Raw genomic sequence first — 23,460 nt, 5'->3', positions numbered from 1 at the left:
ATAATTAAGCCTTCACTTAACTGAGAGAATTAATGGTTTTTTTTATATTTTCTTTTATTCCATTGTTTCCATTTTCAGTTTAAAGTTTAGTTATTTGGGGCAGGTACAATATGCTTTTGACTGCTTATACTTTCTTTAATTCATTTTTTCCAATATCAGTTTAAAATGTAGTTATATGGTACACGAAAGTTTTCCTTTTTACAAAATGAAATATATATTCATGGAATATTCTAACAACTGAAGAATAGGTACACACGTCCCATAATTTGCATATGAACTGTGACGAATATAACGGTCACCACAGTCCTCTTGGGTTCGCATCACAAAGTGGGAAGGCAGGGACTTTAATTACAGGAACAGTGCGGACGACCTTAAAGAAAAGCGCTAGGAGGCGGGAGGGTCGCACAGTGGCTCGGGGGCTGACATAGCTGTTCAAGCCGCTTATTTTTTGAGACGGAGGAAAAACTTTCTCATCACTACGTGCAGGAAACGAGTTGAGCCAGCCCCTCTGTAGACGCACATCAAGAAAAAAAGAGGAAGACAGTAAAAAGAACTTATTGTACTTTCCGCAGTGAAAGCTGCCTACCGTCCGAGCCGAACTCAGGGGAGTTTCTCTTCGGCTCCCGAGCACCTGGAATGTGCCTCCGGTAGATAAAGACAAGGACAAGTGGGTATCGTTTTCTTTTTTTGTATAAAGTCCATTCCGCAATACCTACGCAGCTTATAGCATCATGTAAAGTCTTGTATGTTTACTGACACATTAATCGAGAGCTACTATCTGGTTCGTTTTCTTCCGCGATATTACACCACGTTAGCGAGACTGGAAAGTTTCAGATTGGACTTTTGTTTGGCCTATGGGTTGCTTTGCGGTTAAATGAGCCTCGACAAAGCGTTAACTTTTTTTTCGTTTTAAGCAGCGCAGGCTGAAGGCGTGTTCGGTCCAAAAAAGTTAAACCCTAAAAATATACACTCTGCGTTAAAAAGATACAAAACCGGTATGTGCGTAGGAGCGGGAAAAGGATGCTTTGTAGCGGCGGAGCGCGGAAGGGATTGCTGGAGCCGCCCAGAAGAGACCCAGCGGCGCGCGAAGCGTGGTGGCACAGGCGACGACACAAAGTGAAGCGTTCAACGTTAAATTTAAAAGTGTACATCAGATAGCAGAACATTAAATATGAAAAAGTGACCGATGCTTACAGGTGCACGAGGTATTGTGCAAATATTTCCTCAATTTGCGTTTCCCGTTATTTACCTGCTGCACAGCACAAGGACGCCGGGCCTCATAAATCAAGGAGACATCCTATGCAGCGCACGAGGTACTCTTCTCTTACGTTTCATTGCAGAGTTTAGAGGACTAACCCAGTGCTCCGTACCTAATCAAACGGGACTTTACGTTAAGACTTTACGATTTAACCCCATTGAGAGTATCTTGCGATCTACGTGTAGTGGCTACTTTTGTCCGATCGAGCTTTTAAAAATTCGGTTGCTTGTTTACATAGCAACGTAAATTTTCTTTATTCAAGACATATTGTGATTTTAGTTTCGCGCGCAGATCAGCATTTTTTTATTTTAGAGGTCTCGCAAAGGGGGAATCAGTTCCATTTAAATACCACTTCCTCATATTACATTATACCGACACAGGTGCACGCGACATCCGACTTATCAGTTCATATGACATCATACGCCTCCGCCTCTACACTTCTTGAATTGACCGACTTCCAGGAGCAAGTGTAAAATGATGAAAGTGGCCATTTCTAATCAAGGTGACACAAAGTGCTGGCCACATCTTGGTTGCCAGACTTGTGCAGCTAGAAATAGCTAGTAGCTCTTTGCAAATCCGCACAGGCAGCAGCTCCATATCTGCTCACTTGAAAACAGCCTGGTTAATGCATTTCACTTTTCTTATCATTCCTTGCTATCACTAAAGAGGAGGGTTTGGTTGGGGAGTGGTTTCCTTCAAAAGCAGTACAGTACTGTGTTGGTACTGGTATGTGGGAATCAAATTTAGCCTGCATTAAAGGAATACTACATCCAAAAAGTATTTTCTGTATCAGTTACTTACCCTGTGTTGTTTGTACAGACAGAGATATAGTGGATTCAGTGGGGCCAGTCAGGGCCAACCGTAAAGAGCAGTAAACATTTAATCATCCATGAACTGAATCTAAAGTTACTTGCATTGCATAACAGTGAGTTCACACTATTTTGGCCCAGATTTATGCCCCCCCCCCATCACATTTCGTCACAAATCTCCTAACCCCCTTCCAGTAATGGTGTCAGAAATGTAGGGCCCACCAATAGGAAGCAAGCAAGTGAGCTTAAACACTCTCAAAATAACAACACAAAACTCTTACCAGTCTGTGTTTTAATAAAGCAAATTATCATTGGCACTGTGCACAGGTAATGCTTTAACTGCAAATGCAAACTGCTTGTAAGAGGTTTACTGTTGCATAATAAAATAACTGAGTTCACCGAACAGTTTTATTCTAATACTTGCTTATTTGCCCCACCTCTGCGATGAGGAGTGATCTGCCATGTGAAAACAAGGACATTGCAGACATTAATATTGTTTCTGGGACACAGAGGCCAGATCATCTTCATCTTGCTTCTTTCTTCTACACTTTCTCCCTTTTTTTCTGCCATTTGTGATTACCACCATCGGCTTGTGTTGCCAATGGGCAGTTACTGTCACTGATGTGACATGTTGAACAAAACGAAATATTGTACCTGAACAATGAAGGATGTTGGGCGGCACGGTGGCGCAGTGGTAGCGCTGCTGCCTCGCAGTAAGGAGACCTGGGTTTGCTTCCCGGGTCCTCCCTGCGTAGAGTTTGCATGTTCTCCCCATGTCTGTGTGGGTTTCCTCCGGGTGCTCCGGTTTCCCCCCACAGTCCAAAGACATGCAGGTTAGGTGCATTAGTGATCCTAAATTGTCCCTAGTGTGTGGGTGTGTGTGCACCCTGCGGTGGGCTGGCGCCCTGCCCAGGGTTTGTTTCCTGCCTTGTGCTCTATGTTGGCTGGGATTGGCTCCAGCAGACCCCCGTGACCCTTTAGTTAGGATATAGTGGGTTGGATAATGGATGGATGAAGGATATTGTTCATCTTCAAACTTAAAGCTGCAAAAAGAGACAGAAACATGTGGAGGGTTCCTACTGTTTCTCGTTCAGGCATCTTTATTAAGTTGGTGGTACGTTGACTGATGACTGAGTTCAGACTATGCTGCTGCTGCACCACTGGTGATGTTGGGTTACCTGCAATGCATGATAGCTGATTTGGCATCCCTGCATAAACTCGAGACCTAAAAGTGTAGCCAGCTCTGACCGTAAACAGTATCAGTTATCCCACAGCTTTGTGACATCACAATATGTCAACACCCCTTCCCTGTTCATCACATATCATTACATGAATTGCAACCCCTTGTCCCTGGGGAGCGACCTCTTTTATGAACAGCCCCTAATGGTTGTGTCAGTTTTCCATTTGTATGCTCATACTGTTCAATACACATGAATGTTTGCTGAAATATTTGTTAATTAAATACACTTCTGGAAAATGAACAGTGCACAAAAGTAAAGCAGGTTCAGGGGCAATTGAGCCTTTGACGAAGCCAGTCAATTAGCAGTCACCGGGGAGGTGGGTTTTGGGTGTTGTGAGTATATGACTAGATAATTGACATGCGCATTATGTGACATGAGTAACTTGAGATTTTTTCCTGTACTGTAAAAATGAATGTTTCAGGTCACCAAAAAAGATTATTTAAACAGTTAGCAATTAGCTTTCTGAATGATGTCAACTGTTAAAATTAAGTAGATTCAATATACTTCAGTGAGTAAGGTGAATTAGCTTTTTCTTTACATTTAAAAGTACTTTTAATTACCATGTATATAAGTATCTATCTATCTATCTATCTATCTATCTATCTATCATATAGTATCTTTATTATCTATCTATCTATCTATCTATCATATAGTATCTTTATTATCTATCTATCTATCTATCTATCTATCTATCTATCTATCTATCTATCTATCTATCATATAGTATCTTTATTATCTATCTATCTATCTATCTATCATATAGTAACTTTATTATCTATCTATCTATCTATCTATCTATCTATCTATCTATCTATCTATCTATCTAATTAGCAGTATAGACCCACATTTTTAAGAAGGCTACATAAAATAAATTGTTACTAAGTACTTTTTTCTCAGTGTGTAAAGTTATTTTAAGTGCCGTCAATTTATGTTCTAAATCTGCTTAACCAGGGCAGGGTTACAGGGCAGCTGGAGCCTAACCCAATAAGCATAGTGTACAGGCAGGAACAATCCCTGGACAGGGCACCAGCCTTCCACAGTGTGAGCAACCAGTTTAGCAATGCCAATTCACCTGCCCTGCATGTCTTCTGGGCTGTAGGAGGAAACCCACACCAACACAGAGAGAACATGCCAAGTCCATACAGGATCCACCTGGGATGTGAACGCTGGTCATCTTACTGTGAGATAGCAGTGCTATCTACCACTGAGCTACTGTGCCATCCCTTTATGTATCTTGTGCTTAGTAAATATAAGTAGCAATATACATTTTTATGCTGACATTTCATAGATTTAGGTTGTTTCAAATAGTTTTATCTAATTAGTTCTTAGAATTTTCAAGTTAAATTGTGACATCAGCATAAAAATATTGTACATTATATCATGGGTCAAAGAATATATTTTTAAATAAATTAATACTCACTCTAAGCAAGTGTTTCTGCACTAGCTTGTGCAGACATTTTAAGTGTGCAGGAACTTAAAACATCCTGTTTCAAATGAAGGTGGAGAAAAATCACATCACCCAACCAACTTGATTATGTTACTACAATGTAGTTTTTGTTTTTTGTCGGTGAATTTGAATTGAAGCTCAAATTACATACTTTACAATCGTAAGTTGAAATAATTTGAATTATTATTGTGTCACTATGACATACCAAATAACGTATGCATTTCACAAGGTTTAATAAAATCATTAAAGTTGAATTTTTACCTTGTAACCATGCATTTAGTGCTCATCAGTATCAGGTCAAGGTCTCCTGAATCATGTTTTAGAGTGTTGACGTTTTAAAATTGTTTACTGATTTCAAGTGTTCTCCGTTGGCTCCTATTAAAGTCCATTGTATGAGAAACTATATTATCTTTTCTTTATATATATCTTTTCTCCATAGAAACTTGAGATTAGAAATCTTTCACTACAAACATCCATCCATCCATTATCCAACCCGCTATATCCTAACTACAGGGTCACGGGGTCTGCTAGAGCCAATACCAGCCAACACAGGGTGCAAGGCAGGAAACAAACCCTGGGCAGGGCACCACAGGGCACACACACACCAGGGACAATTTAGAATCGCCAATGCACCTAACCTGCGTGTCTTTGGACTGTGGGAGGAAACCGGAGCACCCGGAGGAAACCCACACAGACATGGGGAGAACATGCAAACTGCACACAGGGAGGACCCGGGAAGCGAACCCAGGTCTCCTAACTGCAAGGCAACAGCGCTACCCACTGTGCCACTGCACCACCCCTTCACTACAAACAGCATGGGTTAAAATAACAGATACAAGTAAGAAAACACATGGCGTAACATTCAAGTTTGAAGCATTTTAAAAAATTTCCAATCACTTCATCAGTTTGTTATCACTGTTTCATTTATTACATATTTTTATAACAGTGTGTCATATTCAAAAATAACTGGTAATAGAATATAATTATATGTACTATTAGTGTACATAACACATGTTTTAAATACCATTTTGCAATATGATATGGTTGAGGTTGCTTTCATAGCAGATGAACAAATTCATGTGTTGTTGTTAGTTGTAGCTAAAAGTTCTCATTTATAGCATTTTTGAAAGAAGTACCCGATGGATATGTAAAATCTGGGCTGAAACCTCAAGCTAAAATTGTTGGCTGTATACAAACATGATAGGTAGTGGGTCATTGTAGTGCTTTGCCGATAAATTTATAGTATTAAGAGAAACAGCCATGAGGTTGTGTTTATTGTAACAGGTTATGGGAAGCAGAGTACACATTTAGTCTCTGTAACATAAAGTGTCACCAAGCTTTCATTCATTTCTTCTGTTTTTTAATTTTACGGACACGAATGTCACATCACTTATCTACTTCAGTTTCAAGGAGCTGTGAGTTGCTGTAACTGAGGCAGACTGTTACCATTTAACAAGACCTACCCTGGCATTCTGGTACATTAAGTGACTGTACTTACCTTGTACGGTGATTATCCATCCATCCATTTTCCAACCCGTTGAATCCGACCACATAGGGTCACGGGGGTCTGGTGGAGCCAATCCCAGCCAACACAGGGCGCAAGGCAGGAACCAATCCCGGGCAGGGCACCAACCCACCGCAGGACCCACACATCCACATACTAAGCACACACTAGGGACAATTTAGAATCGCCAATCCACCTAACCTGCATGTCTTTGGACTGTGGGAGGAAACCCACGCAGACACGGGGAGAACATGCAAGCTCCACACAGGGAGGACCCGGGAAGCGAATCCGGGTCTCCTAACTGTGAGGCAGCAGCGCTACCACTGCGCCACCGTGCCATCCCTACGGTGATTAATAGATAAATAATATCATTACTTATGTATTAAATAAATAAAGATACTATTATTAGTGAATTGAATAAATACATACACATCTAACATCGTACCATTATTGTGTGATGACACTCGGCCACCCACCCCAGCCTACCTTTGACCCATTCCATCCTGCTCTGAGGTGTATTTTCTTCAGTGCACTAACCAAAGGTGTCTCACTGTTGTGCCACCAGAAGCAGCTGTCAAACAAGTAAAAGAGGAAAAATATTTAAAATATACAAGTTGAAGTAACCACACTCAAGGGAAAACTGAAACAGTAAACTAATTTTTAGTTCAGGTCACATAGAATGTTTGTCTGTTTAAAGATAGACAGGTTCAGAAATTTGTCAATACTTTTCAGAAGGAGATTTTGAACTTTCAAAAATGTGTACAGTGCACTGTATTTAAGATATCTATAAAAAACCTAAACTGTTTCAACAAATTTCCTTGAAGAGTAATAATTCTGCCAAATTTTGATCGACTGGAGGTCAAATTGTTTTATGCAGACAGACATACATGTAGACCAGGCTATCATAGTAGGTGTGTTTTGTGTTATATATGAATGCGCCTTAAAATGATCCCTTTTGGGTGGAAACTATGCTAAAAAAAAATTACTTTTTTGTGAAAAAATTCAGACAAAAAAAATCTAAGGTGTAATCCTACAGTCTGGCATTAAACAGTACAGTACTGATGTGTTATATTATTTAAAATTGGAAAAAATCAAATATTCAGTTAGAGGATCTGTGCAGACTTTTTCAAAACATGGCAGGATCTAATCAGTAATATTTTGAAATGATTTTATAAAGCACAGAGAATTTGTTGATTTAGGTATTTTTAAAAGCCTAAAATTTTACACCGTTTGGCTTGCTCTCTCTCTCAAGGGTGGGGATCGATCTGTTCTTAGCATAATTCTTTTTTTTTTGTAAAAACTTGATTGCTATGTATTGATTGTAATAAAATTAATAAATAATAATAAAAAAAAAAAAAACAGTACAGTACTACTGGGGTTGATTTCTGCGTTCAAATATGTGCACAGAAGGTCTTGAACTTCCTGTACCTGCCCCAGGTATTATTATTATTAGTGGCAGGCAATCTGTAAATAGCCTGTTTTCCCATAAGTACAGCAGAGTGCCCCTTCTGTCATCTAGTGGACCGGAGGACATCTGTTACTCTGTAGTCATAAGACCAACCATATTTACTATAAATGCAAAAGCCTACATAAGAGGTCTGTCGTGCAGTTTAATAGATTGATATTAAGTAGATTAATTTAACATTACTAATTTTATGTGTCAGTCCTTTCACCCCTGAAGCATTCTTGGAAACTGACTTCTTTTGGCCCAGTCACCACATTAGCTAGAGCGCTTTGGATGTTCCCAGCCAAGTCTTGTAAAGGAGAGACCTTTTGTTATTACTCAATTATTTAAAGGAACACCTCACCCAAAAAATATACTTTTTTATATGTTGTTTACCCTATATACTTTGAAGTTGTGGCTGAGAAAAATTTGTAATCTCACTTTTTCATGTAGAATTGAGAGAAAAAGTTTATGACTTAGTAGAAGGCAAAAGTGACTAATGTTGTAAATGACAAATTCTGTGAAAAATTTCCATGGAAAAAGGAGAAAAATCTCATGTTACTCATGTTACATAATTCATGTGTTTTGTTAGAGATAGATAGATAGATAGATAGATAGATAGATAGAGGTATTATATGATAGATAGATAGATAGATAGATACTTTATTAATCCCAAGGGGAAATTCACATAATCCAGCAGCAGTATACTGATACAAAAACAATATTAAATTAAATAGTAATAAAAATGCATGTAAAAGCAGACAATAACTTTAAATAATGTTAGCATTTACTCCCCCGGATGGAATTGAAGAGTCGCATAGTGTGGGGGAGGAACGATCTCCTCAGTCTGTCAGTGGAGCAGGACAGTGACAAAAGTCTGTCACTGAAGCTGCTCCTCTGTCTGGAGATGATCCTGTTCAGTGGATGCAGTGGATTCTTCATGATTGACAGGAGTTTGCTTAATGCCTGCCACAGATGTTAAACTGTCCAACTTTACTCCTATAATAAAGCCTGCCTTCTTAACAAGTTTGTCCAGGCGTGAGGCGTCTTTCATCTTTATGCTGCCTCCCCAGCATTTGCCACCTTCAAGGGCATGTTGGTGTTGTCATCAATTGTCAGTATTTTTGAATTAGCTGCTGTAATGTCACAAGTTGGTAGGAGGTGTATCGTACTTACAGTATGTGCATGAAGTTATGGAGACATGGTCATGTGGCGAGAGTTGTCATCATATTTGAGGTGAAAGTTTTTCTGTGATCAACTTTTGTTTCAATAAAAGCAAAAATGATTTTTCTAACAAGGGAGTCAGAAAAAAGTGGTTTCAATAGCAAATATTTTTTTGATTTTTTGTTTTACTGTTGACTTGCTTCCTACTTAGTGATCACAAGTTCTTTTCTTGCCCTCTAATTTTGGCTACAATTCATTTTTCATTTAAATGCTAGAACCCTGTTATATCTGACAGTCCTTTTTCAAATTGCCCTAAAGTTGTCTCCATCATGGACTACCTTAAATCCATATCTGGTTTACTTTTGTATGGAAATAGGAATTTGAGCTTATCAATATCTACAAGTCAAACTTCTTCCAGTACAAAACATTTTTCTTTCAGTTTTTGCTATTTTGTTAGTGTAACGTAACAAAATTACAAAATGCAGTAGCATATCAGGTAAGATCTTTTCAGCTTTACTTTCAGCTTTACAATTGGTTTTCTAGTTTTTCTGTAGTTTTGCATATGTAGTTATGTTTATAAAAGAAACTAGCTTAAATGGAAAATGTACGGCTTCAACCAGGATACACAGAGAAAAACCTGATGCAAAGACATAGAGAACATGCCAAATCCATACAGGCAAATGCAAAGGCCTTAGAGATGTGAGGCAGCAGTGCTGAATGCTGCATCACCATGCTTATTTATAATGTAGTATAGGTAAACTGAAAATAATTAGTTTAAAAGTGACAACACAGAAAAGAAAAAGTTTGAGCACCACATTCCAACTCTCCCAACATTGGCTGGCTGTTTCCTGTACAAGAAGTCTGCAGTGCACAATGGAGATTGAGAAAGAGAATTGCATTACTTGCAAGATTCATTGAACATCTGATGATGAGTCAAACCTTGGTCAGGAAAGATTATTCCAGTGCCTCGTTCTTAGATTAGCTGAGAGTGAAAATGTTTTGAAATAATGAATTGACTTAGCAATAGGGTGGCACAGTGGTAGCGCTGCTGCCTCGCAGTTAGGAGACCCAGGTTCGCTTCCTAGGTCCTCCCTGCGTGGAGGTTGCATGTTCTCCCCGTGTTTGTGTGGGTTTCCTCCCACAGTCCAAAGACATGCCGGTTAGGTGGATTGGCGATTCTACATTGGCCCTAGTTTGTGTGTGTTCTGCGGTGGGTTGGCACCCTGCCCAGGATTGGTTCCTGTGTTGGCTGGGATTGGCTCCGGCAGACCCTGTGTTCGGATTCAGCAGGTTAATGGATGGATGGACTTAGCAATAGCTGCAATAGGAGTATTCTGTGCTGATGTAATTAATCTTCAGAATTCAATGAGATGGAAAGACAATTGTGTTATGTTATCTTGATGCATGGTCCATTTTCCAGTACATGATAAAAGTATTTTATTAAAATGAACTGAATACTACATTACTATTATATTCCCAAATTTTGTTTTCAGACTTTATTTTTATTTATTTTTTTTTAATTTTTTTTTATTTTTATTAATTTTATTACACTTCATACAAAGCAATCAAGTTTTTACAAAAAGAAAAATAGAGTTAAGAACAGATCGATCCCCACCCTTGAGAGAGAAAGCAAGCCAAATGGCATAAAAATTTTTGTTTTCAGACTTTATTTAAACCCGACAAATTAATTTCCCTGTCAAATATATTGCCACTTTGACCTTCTGTGTTACCTTGAAGTGGAGTATGCCCTTTACATTGTCATGCACTTGTGGTTGAGTTATCTTTGAATATATCTGCAGTAAAATCTATCATGGTTGGACCATCACACCAAATTTTCAAAAAGTTGCCATTGTTTACTTCTATTAAGTGGGAACTCTTATTAGTAAAATGAGGTTTAGGCCTGAAAAAACATGTTCACACTCTATAATGTTTGAACTTTAAGGAACATTTTCACATAATCCAGTAAACCAGAGAGGGAGTTGCTATTTTCTGTTAGGATCCCAGAGTACTTATTTGGTAATGGTGAACATCTTATTTTTCATGAGATACTTTTTTTAGAAAGTTCCTTCTCTCTAACTACATCAGAGAACATATGTTTTCAATGACCATATCGATCTGATTTCCAAAGCTTAATGACAGTTGCCTAAGACACCATACGCTGTAGATATTCACATGTATGATCAACAAACTACTGAATATTTTAGGTCATATTTTCAGCTGTAGTAAGCCCTGTCACTTTTAAACAGTTAACTGTTGCATCTCTATACATTTTTGTTTCCATGTTGTGCATTTCACAGAAATACATACGACTGCTTCAGTGTTTGTTATATTGTACGATAACTAGTTTAATAAAAAATTGAATGTCGCTTGCCTTCTAAATTTTAAAATCCTAAAATTACTTTTGACTGAAAACAAAAGGCTGTTTTTATCTATGGTTACTTGATACATTCTGAATACAGCATGATACATTGTCTGATTTGGTTCTGATGATGTTTCCACCTGCCGTCATCGCTATTTTGCGGAAGATCATCAGTGTGTGATTAGCTGAAAAAGTTCTTCCAGTGTATTTGAAAAGATAATGATGCTTTTAATTTTGATTCTTTTCACTTGCCCCTGGTACTGAAGCAGTAGCAGACCAACCCATCTGGTTCTCTTTTTTTCTCCATAACAAAATTATGTGTTCACTGTTACCTTATTTATGTGGTAAACGATTAGGTTCCAATTAACTTTTGGCTCTTGCTGCACTGTTTTAAAGGTAATACTATTATTTCTCATGCTTGCTTTATCGACTTACTCCTTAATTTTAGCTTTATGCTCACATGTGTGTGTGATTATGAAAGTCTGGTCCACTAAAGAGCTCTTCTTAAAGGTCCTAACAATACCAATCTTGAAGACTTGGGTCTTTTGTTTTTATTTAACTGTTTTTGATTAAGAAAATATTGTATGGTCAACAGATCCAAAACATCTGGCAGTCTGCATTGTGTTTAAATAGTTTGGTTGTTGAAAATAAAAACTGTAGTCCCCTGAGACTTGTATAATTTTCCAGTTTTTTTAAGGAGTGAGAAAACATGCCTTGGATAATGTTTTATACTTGGTAGCACTCTCACTCTTTTTGGTAAAGACCTCTAACAGTTCCTATTTTGGCAATGCTTATGGTAAGACCTCTGGGTTTTTGACTTTTGGTTTTTGAGAATAAAATTTTGGTGCTTTGTAAACTATTTATGGTGCTTTGTAAACTATTTAGTTTCATCAGCCTTTTACATAGTATTTTGACACAACAAAGGATGCAGTGGTGTGAAAAACTAAACTATTTAGTTTCAATCATTTTTAAGATCATTTCCTAGTTCTGCTTAAATAACAACTTACTGGTTGCTTCTAAACACTGTGCCAGTATACAAAACAAAAGTAAAGGTCTGGTAAAGGTTATAAAGCCATTTCTAAAGCTTTGGGACTAAACAGTGAGAGGGCAAAAACATGGAACAGTGGTGAAGCCACCAAAATTGCGACTCATCCGAGAGGTCACAAAGACCCCAGGACAACGCTAAAGAACTGCAGGCCCACTTGCAATTAAGGTCAGTGTTACGACTCCACCATAAAAAGAGACTGGGCAAAACGGCCTGATGGCAGACCGGCAAACCACTGTTAAGCAAAAGAACATTAGGGCTTGTCTCAATTTTGCTAAGAAACATCTCAATGATTGCCAAGACTTTTGGGAAAATACCACTGATGAGACAAAAGTTGAACTTTTGGAAGGCAAATGTCCTGTTACATCTGGCGAAAAGGAACACAGCATTTCAGAAAAAGAACATCATACCAACTATTTGACTAATGGTTAAATGTGTTTGATGATCAGAAACATTTTGTGTGACAAACATGCAAAAGAATCAAAGTCCTGAAATCAGGAATGGGACCTTAAAAAATAGTTTTACAACAATTCTGCACCAAAATTCCTCCAGAGCGCTGTACTCATTGCAAGACATTTCTTTTTTTCGGAGTAGCATAGGTTGGAATACACTAACAATGGTCGATCAATACCTGGTAATAGAAGTTTTCTGATAAGAGAAAGCAAGACGCGCAATCTTCAGAACTTAATTTGGGAATGTCTTGAAGTATTTTTTATCTTTTTGTGAGAAAAAGTCTTTAATTTTAAATAAAGTTCAGACAAGTAAATATGGCAAACCCTTACTCTTAAATAAGCAGGTATCAGTAAAGAAATTCATTGACATATGCTCAATGGCGGTGCTGTAGTGGGAAGGTGTCCCTTCAATGCCAGCACTATGATAATGCTGAATGACATCGTCAAAGATGAAACAAGAAAAAGGTGAAAGAACTAACATTTGAACAGAACAAGAATTACTAAAACATTCAAAAATAATCATAAGTGGCAGCAGATAATAACATTACCTAAGTCAAGTTAATCAGAAAAAGGACTGTTTGGTTTTATTGATATAATACAGCTGAGTGTCATAACTATCATTTTTAAAATTCAGTTTATTTATTTATTCAGTTTTCAGGCAAGGATTAGAAATGAAATTGAAAGTTATTGAGTAGTTTCTGATTTAACAAACTGGCTACATGTGGTGTCTTCCAAAGCACTGTACTTTAACATTCAAAGTGAAGTAAATACTGTATAATATTTTGGAAAATGCTGGCTATAAATAGAATGGGAAGAAGTAATGGTCAGTGTTGATTAAAGAACAAGTCCAAACTTTGTTTTTTTTCTTATATCTGTAGATGTTATATTGTTACCACCGATTATACTGCGGAGTGAATCATTCTGTCATCAGCTTCAGCTCAATTGCCTGGTTAAGTGGCCTGACTAATCAGAGGAAGCCTTATCATGTTTCCAGACAGGCAGTTATAATGCTGAATCAATTAGTAATAAGCTCAGCAGACCAGAGCCACCCATTACATGCAGTATTTAACGTCAACAAATAAAGAATCATTTTCCTTGAAAATCCATTCAGACTACATAAGGAATTTTATTTTCTTCAGTGCCTACAGTGAAGTATAAAGGATCTGTGGGTGTATAGTCCATCCATGGATGTGCTAGTAGTAATGCATTTAACATGAGAGTACAAAAATCTGAGAAGAATAAAATCCAGAAGAGCCATGGACGTGGATGTTGATTTCTCCAAGAATTAAACCTCCTTAAACATGGGACTAGATTAAGAAAAATAATTTCAGTGAAGTGACAGATACATAGAAGTGAATGCATTTATATACCACTACCATGGTGTACAAGGAAATAACTAAAAACTTTAAGCTGACATCTAGAGATTAAATAAAGGAATACCTAGAACTATGTATCCAAGACAAGAGTTTAAGATGGATATATAGTTGTTTCCCACACTGTGGCTTTTCAGGGCCATTCAGAATGAGACTTATCCTGGAAACAGTAGCTTTCTACTAGTGCTGGGCGGTGTGACCAAAATTCTGTATCACGGTATTTTTCGAAATTATCCTGGTTTCACGTTATTCAACAGTATTTTTTTCCCCATGTATGAATGGATGTTAACCACATTTTCTACTGCAATTACTGCAGTAGACTGGCTAAGAATAACCTATTCCACTGTCATGAGAATTGTGAAAAGGAAACATTTTAATGTGCACACAAGTATTAATAAAGGTTTGCATGGCCCCATAAAGTGATAGTTTTCAAGGGGGTGGCACTAATGAAGAGAAGGAATCATATTGCATAACAGTTGCAGTCAAAATATAGAACCTTTTTATTGAACAAATTTCGCAAACAACTTAAAACTATAATTTTGACAACATATTTTCAACCATCTAAAGAGGCATTTAGCCTTAGTAAAATATCCAGAAGTGCTTGTCAAATGTTGTATTGCACTGAACATGTCTTAGAAAAGCAATATATAGTAAATATGTTTTGTAATCCAAGTACACTTCCTGTTAATGTTAACAATCTCTGTCCAATGACACATTAGCTATCTGAATTGTAATGGCGTTGGGTATCTCGATCCACCGCTTGCTCTTTTTGTCACAGGCAGTACCTCTAGCAAACTCTGCCTCTACAAGTGACATCTGACTCAAGTGTCCTGTAGCTTTTTCAGTTTTACCTGAGGACATGGAGGGTGCCAATCTTAGTTCCATACATTCATGGTACTCCAAAGCATGTTTGCAGCTAAGGCGGTGCAGCAAATTGCTTGTGTTGACAACTTTAGCTCTACAGCTTTTGCAGTAAATAGTTGTTGGTCCACATCTGACCTTTTAAAACCAAAGTATCTCCAGACAACAGACATGGCTCCTTTTCTCGGCAAAAGTTCTTCTGTGTCATCATGTTCAACTTTATCTTCTGCTACAGCTTCAGTTTCTGAATGTTCTCTGTCCATTTTCACTGTTCAATACCTCCACTAACACATGTACTCCGTTGCATGCGTGTTTAGCAGTGTAGCAGTGAAAAAGGCCCCCCCTTAAACAGTTTCTCTCTGTGCCACGTTCCAAAACGTTGTTTAGGCTATTTAAACCGGTATTGCGATATAAGAAAAATCCATATCATAACAAAAAAATTGGTATGAACCGGTATACCTCCCAGCACTACTTTCTACTACTTCACCTCTCATCTAGGACTGTTACACCCTTATTAATGGTACACGGTTGGACAGATTGGGAATAAAAGTTGTGATGACATTTAGAAGAAGAGATTTATAGAACAGGAATTAACAGGTATGAAATGAAAATCCGATAGTTTCTAGAAGAGAGGTTGGCATGATTAAAAGTGTTAAAATATGTACTCAAATTTGTACAACCAGTAATAGCAGGGCCATTATATAACTTGAACATGTAGCATATACAGTATAAGCTTTTGTAATACCTACAGTATTTATTAGTCCCTAACTGTACAAATAATCATGTTCCTTCACTGATTATTAAATTATTAATGAACTTAGATTGCTAATTTGGGTACCTTGAAAACGTATGGCTGAAATGCAATCTGATAGACTCGTGCACACAGTCTAGAAGAAGCTATGTTTGATGTCTACCTGCAAGAAGGGCCCAGACAAAGTTTTGTTTCTTAGTTCCTGGATTATGAAAATCTCAAAACTAACTTTCTACACTTTGGAATCCTACATTTTTCTAGGGATTTGGCTACACAAACAATTAAGCAGCTACTAATTCTGTTTATGCCACCAAATGTTTTGGACAATGCACCAATTCCCTTTATACCACCAGCACTGTAGAGAGTTACACATATCTGCCCTGTTCTTGGCAAGAAGTGCTTGTAGGTCATACAGATATGATTCATTTTCAGGTCTCTGCCAAGTTAGTCTTACTGTTTGGACTGGCATCCCATGAGGGAATGAAACATTCATAATTTGGATAGCAGATTTGGAAAGAGCAACAAAAAAAGTCATTGATCTCAATTTGGAGTCCATAGCAAATTTGGCAGTACTCCCAAAGTTCTCACATCATTTATTTGATGAACATAATAACTTCTCTCATAATTATAAGCTTAGAAGAATAATTGTATATTTCTGTAGTAAAACGTAATTTGTATAAAACATGTTAACATGTAGCCTAAAAAAGCCTATGTGTACCTTTTCAGATTTTTCACAGTGTTTCAGCCTAACAGCTTCAATTAATTTATCTATTTAAGAAATAATTTATAAAATTCTAATTACACAGTAGATCAAGACAAAAAAAACAAGGATTTAAAAAGTTTGACACAATTTTGAATGGGAGAGACATGCAGATTGATAAAATATCAGCAAATATTTGTAGGGGCAGTACAAGCAAGGTGCCTTTTTACACACAGATAAATAAAAGATAACCAGACTCAGTGAATGCAAAGAAATAACCACAGCTTCTAAAATACTGAACATATCCAGTAAGGAAGAGATTGTTGTTTTTTCCCACAACTGGGTCTGAAGGCAAAGAAAGCCCTTCTCTGTAAGCAATCTCCTCATTGTTGGTAATCAGGCATACAGTTGTGGAGTTGAAACTGTGTTTGGCCCCTTAAGAGACCCAATGCAAACTATACACTGATCAGCCAAAACATTAATGCCACCTGCGTAATATTGTGTAGGCCCCCCTCATGTCACCAAAACAGCTGTGACCCTTTGAAGGTGTCATGTGGTATCTGGCACCAAGATGTTAATATCAGATCTTTTCAGTCCGGTAAATTGCAAGATGGGGCCTTCATGGATTGGACTTGTTTTTCCAGTACATCCCACGGATGCTAGATTGGATTGAGATCTTGGCAATTTAGAGGGAACGTCAACAGCTTGAACTCTTTGTCATATTCACAAACCATTTCTGAACAATTTTTGAAGAATGGAAGGGTGTATTATCCTAATGAAAGAGGCCACTGTCATTAGGGAATATCGTTTCCATGAAGGGGTGTACATGGTCTGCAAAAATCTTTAGATAGGTGGTTCATGTCGAAGTAAATATCCACATGAATGCCAAGACAAAAGGTTTCCCAACAGAACATTGCAAAGAACATCTCTGCTGGCTTTCTTTCTTTCCTGTAGTACATCCTGGGGTTGTCTCTTCCCCAGGTGAACAACACACACACGCATATGGTCCAGTTCTGACACTCGTATCCATTGTATGCTGTTTCAGTGGTGTACATGGACCAGCATGGACACCCTGACCAGTCTCCGGCTACGCAGCCCAATATGCAGCAAGCTGCGATGCATTGTATACTATGATAACTTTCTCTCATGGGCAGCATCATATTTTTCAACAGTTTGTGCTAAAGTAGCTAGCTCTTTTGTGGGATCGGATAAGACAAGCTAGCCGTCACTCCACACATGCATATCAATGACCCTTAGTTGCCCATGGCCCTGTCCTTGTCGCCTGTTCACCAGCTGTCCTTCCTTGGTCCACTTTTGGTAGGTAATAACCACCACATACTGGGGACCCCAAGACCTGCCATTTTAAATATGCTCTGAGCCAGTTGTCTAGCAATCACAATTTGCCCCTTTTCAAAGTCACTCAGTACACTTGCCCATTTTTGCTGTTTTCAACATATCACCTACAAGAATTGTCTGTTCTCATGCTACCTAATACACTCCACATGTTGACAAGTACTATTATAATGAGATAATCAATGTTATTCACTTCACTTGTCAGTGGTTTTGATGTTGTGGCTGATCAGTGTTTGTACCAATTGTTTTGGAGGCAATATGTTTTCTCTCTATGTACTTGTAATCTGACCTGTGCTATAATGAAAGTCAACCAATAAAAGAATAAAGATAAATAGGTCTTTACAGAGCATATGGTGCATCACAGATTTTTTTTCAGTTATTTCCATTTTACTTAAAGTAACGTGAAATGAGAAGAAAAGTGTATGCTTTTTGTATGTTTAATTTAATAAATGCAGTTTAATAAATGTGACTCACCAACAGATGACATAGAAAACCTGTCCACGGTTTCATAGGTAAAATACTGCTGCAAGCAATTGAATTTGAATGTGTTATTTTCGCCATACATCTTTGAATAAAGTTAGAGCGAGCAATTAAAAGTGCTGAGCATCACAGCATAAATGCTAACAGAACCAAGATAAGGTGCAAGCATAATAGAAAAAAACATACACATTACCATGTATTTTGTTATTAGTTACTGTTAATATTATTATTATTATTATTCATGTATTGTTATTTCTGACAGTGCTGATGAGCTTTGGAAATATATACTACAATCTCTTCCAGCAAGCATAGAATATGCAAGGGGCCTTGTGTGAAATTACACTGATTCTCAGAATTGGAATTCAAGTTTGACACAATTGCAGATATAATAGACAGCCTAATGCAGTTTGTTGTTTTCTGGCACATTTTACACATTATTATTCTTTTGCTTTGACAGAATTAGGCATTCATAAAAAGCAGAACAACAAAACAAATGAAGGAAAAGCACACTACAGAGTTTCAGTGCATAATCCCCCAAAACACTTGTTAACAGATAAGCCCATGCACCTACTCTGACTGTATTTTTCATTATAGGATGTTTTGTATCAAGTGACATTCTACCCTGATCCACAATGTTGAATTAGCGTAACACTTTTTATATGCTTCTTATTGACATTATGGATGTAAGGCATGTAACACTAACTTTGTAATAATGTAATTTATTGCTATTTATGCTAAAAATAAAGCATATAAATATGACTTAGGATTTACATATTGTAAGTAGTAGTACTGACAAAACTCAAGGGAGTCACAGACCCTGATCTTCCTCTTTTTTTTTGCGTGTGCAAAGCTGCAGAAGATGCCCTCTAGGCTCCCTGCAGCTCATTTCCTGCCAAGGGCAACAACAGGAAAAAATATGGCCGGAGATAAGTGGATAGATAAAGAAATGGAAAAACACTTTCTCATGTTGGAAGGAGAGAAGCACAGGCAAGGGTAACAAATGTAAGCCGGTACATTTTTATATTTTAATTCTGTTACACTTTAGAAATGGGTGGGGGCTTCATCCTTCACCAGGCAACCAACAACAATCCCATGATCAGCTGTAGAAATCTTCTTTAAATTGTGAAAAAGACTAACATTCCTTAACAGTTTCTTGAATTAATTCCTAGAGCTTCAGCTGGAAAAGCACTCACTTACATAATAATAATAATAATAATAATAATAATACATTTTCTTTATATAGTGCCTTTTCCATACTTAAAGTACAGGATTACCATAGTGCTTTGCTTCCTTCCATTGTTTTTGAGGGACTTCAACTAAAATCCTTAATTAAGATGTTTTTTGCAAACAGAAGAAAAATACAAAGATTAAAATAATATTTATTTTTTACTTTCATGGAAATGCCTTCTACATTTTACAAAGGGAGTCCAAATTCTAGTAATCATTTACATCTTTACAGTGTTTTGAACAACATACTGTATATATATATATATATATAAAATCCCCATGTTCTGTTTAATACTTCCAGTGTTTTGAAACACATTTTAGAAACTTTCTCCAGCACTGTGGTATATTTTTTAATTTCCGGTACCATATTAGCTATGGCAACGATTCTTTTGCTAGTTAATGTATTGAACACCCAGAAAGAGCAGGTGCTGCACGTATTTTTTTTTTAATTAGAGGGGGAAGAGGACCAGGAAAACTACAATCAAGGGCACTGATAAATTTAGAGTCTAATGAACAAACAGGGGTAGGAGTACCACGAAGAGATAATCATAGTGCTGTACCAGTTACAAATTTTCATATTTGATTAATGTTTTTTTTAAATATCTGTGGGTTATTGGTTAATCCAAGAGGGAATTTGGGGTGAAAAAATCAGGTATTTTTTTAACACCAAAAATGATGAAACATCCATCCATCCATCCATTATCCAACCCACTATATCCTAACTACAGGGTCAAAGGGGTCTGCTGGAGCCAATCCCAGCCAACACGGCGCAAGGCAGGAAACAAACCCTGGGTAGGGCGCCAGCCCACCGCAGATGATGAAACATTTTGAACAAAATAATACTATTACTAATAATAACAACAATAATGATCAGTGTAAAAGTACTTGCCAGACTATATTTGTTTTCATACCAACATTACACAGACTTGCAACACAGACAATTTATAAAACTAAAATCAGAGAGACAGTATACTTTTATCAAAATCTGCAGATAATGGAGCCATTTTTAGGGTAATGTAAGTATAGAACACATTTTATTCACTGTATGTGTAACAGTGACTGAGCCACTTCCTTTTCAGTTAATTTCTATATAACTTAATTGACTTTTTGCTTTCTACGGTTATAAAGATTATTTAACTTACTAGAGAGGACTTGCAGTAGCAAGTAAAGTGTATTGTTGTGGCACAGGTTATGTACTCCCTGCTGTGCATGCAACTTTGTTGGCATTTTGATAGCCTGCATTGGCGAACAGAGATCAGGATTTGTTATCTGTTACATGTCAGGAGCAACTCACATGAGTAACGTTTTTGAAAGATACAATTAAAATAGTATATTAATTAGAAATTGAGATAATATAGAATGTTTCTTTGTTTTAAAACAGTTGATTTTGTAAATTTAACAATACTTTTAAAGTAGAGTTTTTAAGAAATGTACACAGTGTGCTCTAGTTGAGATATCGCGTTTAAAATTGAACTTTTTCAACAAGTTTTTGCACATGTCAAATTTAGGGCAGACAGACATATTAGTGCATTTTTTAAAAAATGCTGGTTAATTGTCTTTCACCATTATTGTGGCACATCACTCAGTTTGCTGTTACTTAGATAACCAGTAACTACTTCAGGCTCCACAAAATGGTGGCACCAGCAGGCAGTTTATGTTTTACAGCCCAGCAGCCACTTTTCCAAAATACAGTGCATGTGTTCTGACCAATCCTCTGTGTGGAGCAGCTTCATTTGTGTCTCTCTGTTACATTAACCAAATTTGTGGTGCAGCTGGTATCAAAACTGCAATACATTTCATTAGACACTGATAACAGTATATGCCATCATTATCCACAAAAATGGAAAATGCCGGCATGCAGTCCAAGTGAAGGTGCACTGCAGACATTGACAGGCTAAGCTAAGGTTTTGTTAACTTGTCTTCTGAAATTGAGATATTTTGCAAAAACGGCATAACCAATAAAATAGTTAATTGAATGTTTACTTTGGTTAAGGAGTCATGCCTGCCAGATGTTTTTCTGTTATTTTCTATCTATCTATCTATCTATCTATCTATCTATCTATCTATCTATCTATCTATCTATCTATCTATCTATCTATCTATCATACAGTGCCTTTTATATCCATCCATCCTAAATATGAGCTCTGTCTCACTATATGTTGTTAGGATTACTCATTGTGCTGTGGTATTTCGCATTACTGCAACTTTTTGATTTGACTATGGTATGTTATTTGATTACAAACCTACATAAACAGGACCTTGTTTGTGCTCTGCTAATGTAGGTAATTGCATTGCATTATTAATGACAAAGCCTTAAGCCTGTGCATATAACATATAAAACAGGCATATTTTATCAACAGGAATACTCTGCTATTGGCCTCATCTTTAATAAGCACGTAGAAAGTGCCTCAGAAAGTAAGAATAGACGTCTCTTTTTAATGCAGCTCTTGTATACTGATGGTGGTCAAAATATGGCAGACAGGTTTGGGACTTTAACGTTATCCTTTTTTCTTGTTTTTGTCAACTACCAATAAGTCATTCCTAGTGGTGCAGACAAGCAGTTTACAGCCACATGAGTTCAGTAGGATAGCAATTTATTCATCACCGTATAGAGAATTCTAGTGAAAAAGCATACAGCCTTTGGTCCAATACCATGTGGTCTGTGGGGGTGCACACATGTTAATAGAGACTGAATCTTGTACAGCCTACCAATAGGTTGAACTTACTGTCACATTTTAAATTTACATGTCTAATTCTTAGTACCTGCGGTGGGTTGGCACCCTGCCTAGGATTGGTTCCTGCCTTGTGCCCTGTGTTGGCTGGGATTGGCTCCAGCAGACCCCCGTGACCCTGTATTCGGATTCAGCGGGTTAGAAACTGGATGGATGGATAATTCTTAGTACAAAGTGACATTTAAAAACATAAAGTAACAAATAATAAAAAATAAATAAAATCAAAACATCATTTAAAAGCTTACATTAATGTTGTATAGAAGTCCTTTCCAATTTGTTTGGCTCTGGGAATAATATTTGTTTTTGCCTTCGTTAATAATAATCCACATTTAGGGTAATTTCCTGCCTTGTTTCTGATACTGTCAGGATAGGCAGTGGATTGACAACCCATAATTTGAGTATCCAGATTTGAGAATGTTAAGGTTTTAGAAAAAACAACTACTTGAATGTATATATTTAGTATTTTTGAATATATAACCACAATTTATTTAACAGGAAAAACATTAAATGTATTGTTTGCTATGTTGTGTCAATTGTCTAAACTCAAATATATATAGCTTGCAAGAAAGTTGTTCACATTAACTTTTAAATTATTTAAAGATGTAATTTTGAATTGTTCTTTGTGTCTATATGTGTCTATAAGTATACATAAACTTAACTGAATTTTCATTCCTAGTGAGAAGGCCTGCTTCAGACGACATATTACAAAGATGCAACAAATGATTTTAACTGAGAAGATGAGAAGTAAACAGAATAAAATGTTTTGCTAGGAGAACTGTCATTGTTAAAAACAAATTGGTAAAGGAGAGTTGTTAGTATCATGGCAAGCCAGCAGTGTCATTTTAATAAAGGGCTAAAAGGTATCAGTAACAGTGTTCACTTTCTTTACAGAAATGAATTTTACTAGAATATAAATGTTTGAATCTCCATAAAGCCCAAATGTCTGTTGATGAACAGCTTGTTTGCAATATGAATTTCTCAGGCGTAATGTAATTGTACTAAAAAGACAAAAAGAGATGATAATCAAATATAAACATTAATTATAAGACTGTTGAAAGAGAAAATAAACATTGTGACAACACAAGTCTCCAAGATAGACTGAATAAGATGGTGATGTTTCCAGTGGTAAGGGTTTTAGGCAGAAGAGGCATGTCCAGGTCGGTTGTCAATCTTGCAAAAATTGCAGAGAGAGAAAGAAAAAAGGCTTTAGTTGACAGTGTCCTATGGCTTTCTTGAGGAAGATTACAATTTTCTGAGCCC

General features: G+C 37.1%; 1 protein-coding gene across 1 annotated transcript in view; it reads left to right on the top strand.

Moving 5' to 3' along the window:
• Positions 1-336: 336 nt before the first annotated feature.
• LOC120514241 (inositol 1,4,5-trisphosphate receptor-interacting protein-like) overlaps positions 337-23,460 on the top strand; it is a 37,390-nt gene continuing 14,266 nt past the window's right edge. The window contains exon 1 of the mRNA XM_039734515.1: positions 337-667. The gene's annotated coding sequence lies outside the window, so the exon portion shown is untranslated. The remainder of the gene's footprint in view (positions 668-23,460) is intronic.

Source organism: Polypterus senegalus, chromosome 1, assembly GCF_016835505.1.
Source record: "Polypterus senegalus isolate Bchr_013 chromosome 1, ASM1683550v1, whole genome shotgun sequence".
Classification (NCBI taxonomy): Eukaryota; Metazoa; Chordata; class Cladistia; order Polypteriformes; family Polypteridae; genus Polypterus; species Polypterus senegalus.
This window is presented reverse-complemented; position numbering and strand designations above follow the sequence as displayed.